The sequence below is a fragment of the Gossypium hirsutum genome, chromosome A11, assembly GCF_007990345.1.
Source record: "Gossypium hirsutum isolate 1008001.06 chromosome A11, Gossypium_hirsutum_v2.1, whole genome shotgun sequence".
NCBI classification, from domain to species: domain Eukaryota; kingdom Viridiplantae; phylum Streptophyta; class Magnoliopsida; order Malvales; family Malvaceae; genus Gossypium; species Gossypium hirsutum.
This window is the reverse complement of record NC_053434.1, coordinates 39194528-39200527: the sequence shown is the minus strand read 5'-3', so window position 1 is coordinate 39200527 and position 6000 is coordinate 39194528.

Genomic DNA, 6000 nt, shown 5'->3' with positions numbered 1-6000 from the left:
CACACGCCTATGTCCCTCACACGGCCATGAACACGCCCGCGTCATCACCCGTGTCTGAAAACCTTGACATTTTGTTTACGACATCAGCAACCATTTAGATGCACATAGCCAAGGCACACGCCCGTGGCAAGAGGCCATGTGTAACACCCTACACCCGTAACCCACGCCTAGGTGGAGTACAAGGCACTACTTAACTCAATCTCATGCTTACAAACAATCTCAAGTCACCGAGACTCGGTCCAAATTAAAACTTTTTCTATTTCTACTTTAAACTTCTTATTATGGGCGAACGAGCCCCAAATCGATCATTGAAAACTATTCGAAACCATTCTGGGTTCTTAAACCAACCTTTAGAAATTGGCCTTTAAAACAGGACACACGCCCATGTGGAAGGGTAACTCGCCCGTGTGACCATTTCAACATAGTCGTGCTGATGGCCTGTACGGTTCACAAGGCCTAAGCACCCTGGGACACGTCCATGTCCCACAACCATGTAGAATTAATTTCTAATTCACACCTACAGGGGTTTTCACACGGCCAGACACATGCCCGTGTCAATGGCCTGTGTCCCTCACACGGCCACGACACGCCCGTGTGCGAAAACATGGACATTTTGTTTCTAATGTCAGCATGCTCAAAATGTCACATGGCCAAGGCACACGCCCGTATGCTAGGTCGTGTCCTTCACACGGCTGAGACATATGGCCGTGTCTCTGCCCGTGTGTTTATTACCATGCATACTAACTTGAAATTTTTACGTGCAGGGGACACACAGCCGGACTACAAGCCCATAGGGTAGACTATGTGTCACACATGGTCTAGACACACGCATGTGTGTCTGCCCGTGTGGGCAATATAAGGCTATTTACCAAGCTTCATTACCACCCTTACATACCTAGTTTCATACAAATGTCAAGCAATACCAAAACAAAGCACAATTCATATAACCAATTCAGCCACATTGGGCACTCATTCAACCATGGAAATGTATCTTTCATAAACTCAAAGTGAATAGTAGCCATCATTCAAGGATTAATACAAATTGAAGGGTTTCCAACCCAAGCCAGTACATATGGCCAAACCTCAATGACATAAAATAATAAAGTCTAAGTCCTATACATGCCATATTCAAAAATATAAATCCAACTATACCGAATGCTTCGAATGATAGTGTGATCGATATATCTGACTCTCGGAGATCCTTGAGCTAGATAGGCGGCACTATAAAGAAATGGAAAGGAAAGGGAGTAAGCATTAAAGCTTAGTAAGTTGCATTTAAGTAAATGTACAACAACAATTTATCAATAATCAACATGCTCAATAATACCAAGGTAGGCATAAACATAACTTACTAATTGTCATCCATACTAGTCACATATTATACAATGAGTCATACCTCATACGTACCAATTAGGTACCTGTATGACTCACAACACAGTTATACTTTCCTTATTAACTCACAATCATAATTTTCACTGTTGAACCATTTGGAACACTATCGGATATTCCATAAGCCTCAAACATGGAGTAAGGTGCCGATGCCATGTCCTAGACATGGTCTTACACTGGCTATCATCTTCGAGGCCGATGCCATGTCCCAGACATGGTCTTACACTAGCTCTCGCATATTCGTGCCGATGCCATGTCCCAGACATGGTCTTACACTAGCCCACAATAACCCATATGTCATGGCATGAATATCCGATTTACTTCCTAAGGTTCCAACGGAAATTCTACTATCTCATTTATCGTTACACATTCTAAATTCCACAATCAAGCAATTCATGCTATAATATTTCAAGTACATATAATAACAATGTAGTTGTATTATTTACATACAACTTACCTCGAATTTCAAAACGTACACGACTAGTCGGTTTAGTCGATTTGTTTAGCTTTCCCCCGGTCTAGTTCAGACTCGATATTTCTTGACCTATAATAACAAAATGCATTTATTTAGTCACTTTATCAACCTAGGCACTCAACAATTTATAATTGGGAAAAATGACCATTTTGCCCCTAGATTTTTGCAAAATGACCATTTTAACCCTTGGCCCGAAAATTAATTTTTATCGAGTTTATTCATTTCTTAAGACTAGACGAACCCTTTTTACTCTTATAACAGCTCTAAATTCTCACTATTTCACAGATCTAACATCTATTTTGTAACTTATTCAATGTAGTCCCTTTTGGTGTTTTCATGCTAATACCTTCACAAAAGTTGTTTATAAGACACCCTAGACTCATTTTCTTCCATAAAAACTTAGCAAACATTAAAAATCCATTCATCCAAAAACCCTAAACTCTTAATCATTTTGCAAAATAGGACCCTCATTTGAAAGCTCATGCTTCAAGGGTCTCAAAAGTACAAAAATATTTAAGAAAAGCCATTAGGATCACTTACTTGTGAAGGCTTAAAGCTGCTGAAATTTGAAGCTCCAAGAACCCTTATTTTACTAAAAATTTAGGTGGTAGTGAAGAAGATGAAAATGTGATATCATCTTTTTCTTATTTTATTTCTATTTTAATCAATTAGCCATAAAATTTGCACCTAATTTTGACTTTTTGACCAAATTGTCTCCCATGGCCGGCCAAGCTCTAACTTAGGGCCTAATTGTCTTTTAAAGACCCCCAATTTTGGTTCTCTAACTATTTGACACCTTTAGCTATCAATTTAGGACTTTTACACTTTATGCGATTTAGTCCTTTTTCGCAATTGGGCTCACAAACGTTAAAAGTAGCTCACCAATTTTTATGCACTAATATAAACATGCTAATACTCCAAAATAATAATAAAATAATTTCTCTTAATTTGGATTTATGGTCCCGAGACCACTATTCTAACTAGACCAAGAATCGGGCTGTCACACCGTGTCCTCCACACGGCTGAGACACACGGTCGTGTCTCTGCCTGTGTGTTTACTACCATGCATACTGACTTGAAATTTCAAAGGACAAGGGACTCACAGCCGGACAACACGCCCATGGGGGCAGACTGTGTGTTACACACAGCCTAGACACATAGCCGTGTGTCTATTCGTATGGACTATTTAAAGGTTATTTTCCAAACCATTGGTCACCCCTTTACATCCATACTCACTTATATACTTCAAGGACACTTAACCTAGACATCCTTAACATGATTCATACGTGTAAACCCTATTACACTTGTTCAAGTTACACTTCTTGTCTTAGGGTTGTCATTAGCACATTCCACATTTTTATACTTAGGCCATGATATAACCACATACCATTTTATGCCATGACCATTCTCAAGTTATTAGGCCCCATTTTATACATCCATTCATACTAGAATATACAATCACATCACAAGAAACATTTAAGCTTAAACATGTATATTTAGTAAGGTTACAACCCATATCAATTTGAGCCACATCTCATGGCCATATACAAAATGAATTAGTATATCTTCATAAGCCATTTCTTTGGCTAACCAAAAGACACATATAAGAAAATAATCAAAAAGCCCTATACATGCCATTATAACAAAATAAAAGTTCTTTATACCAAAACAATACTTTTTGATAGTGTGATTAGTTCTCCAACCGTCTTCCAATCTTCACGAGTCCACAAGCTCTAAAATACAGGGAAAATAAAATGGGGTAAGCATTAACATGCTTAGTAAGTCCATATAACAGGAAAGTAAACTTATCGATTATTTTAACATACAACCAAATTAAATAGGCAATCCATCAAGTATAGAATATTTTCCCTAACACATGTACTGAATCATCAAGTTAGACACATAGTAAAACAAGATGACAAAAAATTAGCAAGTGAGCTCATCATAACAATAATTTCAATTCCACTTCTCATACTAATCCCATTGAATTTCTCGGAATCTCGATGGATATTCTTTAGTACACTTATGGCGTACTAAATCATTTATCATCAATTCATATCAATGACCTTTTCAATGAGCGCACTCTCACAAACCTCATTCTTTTATGGCGGGATTACCAGTCCAGGCTAAATCCCTCGTAGTATAAACTCATAGAGTAATGTTGGGATTACCAGTCCCAGCTAAATCCCCTACAACGACAAATACTCTAATGAGCTTGGATCTGAATTACCAGTCCAGGCTAAATTCAAATCCTAATTCGGATTACCCGTCCAGGTTAAATCCATTTAAACACATATTTTTCGGGAGGCTAGACCACATAAGGAACACCCGTCAGGGCTCGATCTTTTTTACTGTCAATTCCTTTTCAAGAATTCTATTGGATGCCCTTCCATTCAACCGGGATATTTAAATCCTTTTTTATTCAATACATTCATGTTTCATAAATTATTATACATCGAGTATCAAAATTTATATCACATTTAAGAATATACATTTAAGAGTTTTAAAAGTATTACTTCGAGTTACATGAACTTACTTGGAAGATGTTTCGGATTTGGATTTCGGTTATTCCGGAACCTTTTGTTTTCCACGGTCAACCTCCAGAATTGGTCTCTCGGGGTCTATATAAACAAAATAAGTTATTATTATATCACATTATTCAAATTCAGCCCCAAAATTCACTCTTGGGTAAAATGATCATTTTACCCCTAACCTTTCACATTTTTACGATTTAGTCCTAACGCTCGTAAAATAAAATGCATGTATTTCCTTGGTTACTCAAACCTAGCCAAATATATTCTAAGTTCATAACATCCCATATTTTCCTCTATTTCCTATTTCTACCACACATTTTATACCTTTTTCAAATAGGTCCCTTTTAGGTGTTTCCATGAAAAATCACCTAGTAAAAGATGTTTATCTAACATCTAACTTTCATAATCCTTCATAAATCATCAAAGAAAAATCATCTCATGCATGGGTCAAATTTCTAACATGAACCCTAGCTTGAAATATGGGTAGAATTGGATAGACCATGTCACAAAGATCTCAAAAATGTAAAGAACATTAAAAACGAGGCTAGGAGTCACTTACTATCAAGCTTGAAAATGTCAAAACCCTATATATTGAAACCCTTGAAAATTTTGGCAGCCACAAGGAAGAAGATGAGTGAATTTTGCTTTGATTTTCCCTTTTTATTTCATTTATTACTAAATGACCAAAATGCCCTTCCTTACTAAACTTTGAAATTTTTCCATCCATGCCTATTTCTATCCAAAAACTTAGATTTTGGGCAAATTTATAATTAAGAGTTCCTAATTAATAATCCAAAGCAATTTTATATAAATTGTTTCTAGAACACAAGTTTTGCAATTTACTCGATTTGGTCCCTAATTTTAATTGGACACCTTACACCTAAAATTTCTTCATGAAACTTTCACACTTGCATGCTTTCATGTCCTAGACCTCAAAATAATCATAAAACAAATATTTTTACGTCGAATTTGTGGTCCCAAAACCACTATTTCAACTAGGCCCTAATTCAGGATGTTACAATTCTCCCCTCTTAGGGACTTTCGTCCTCGAAAGTCTTACCGGTAAATAAGTTTGGATATTGGCTTCTTATGGCCTCCTCGGGTACCCATGTAACCTCTTCAATTCCATGCCTATGCCACAACACTTTTACCAGGGCAATATTCTTGTTCCTCAACTATTTGATTTCTCGAGCCAAAATCTTAACCGGTTCTTCACCATAAGTCATGTCTAGTCTAATATCAACTTCCATCGATGAAATCACGTGGGAGGGATTTGATCTATATCTTTGCAACATGGATACATGGTATACGTCATGAATCTTTTCTAGTTCGGATGGTAAGGCTAATCGGTAGGCTAGTGGTCCAACTCTCTCGATAATCTCATAGGGTCCAATAAATCGCAAACTCAATTTGCCTTTTCGGCCAAATCTCAAAGCCTTTTTCCATGGAGACACTTTCAAGAATATTTTATCTCCAACTTGAAACTCAATCTCTTTTCTTTTCAAATCAGCATACGACTTTTGCCTATCCGATGTCACTTTCAAACAATCACATATCACCTTAACTTTTTCTTCAGTTTCCTTGATTAAGTCAACTTTGCGA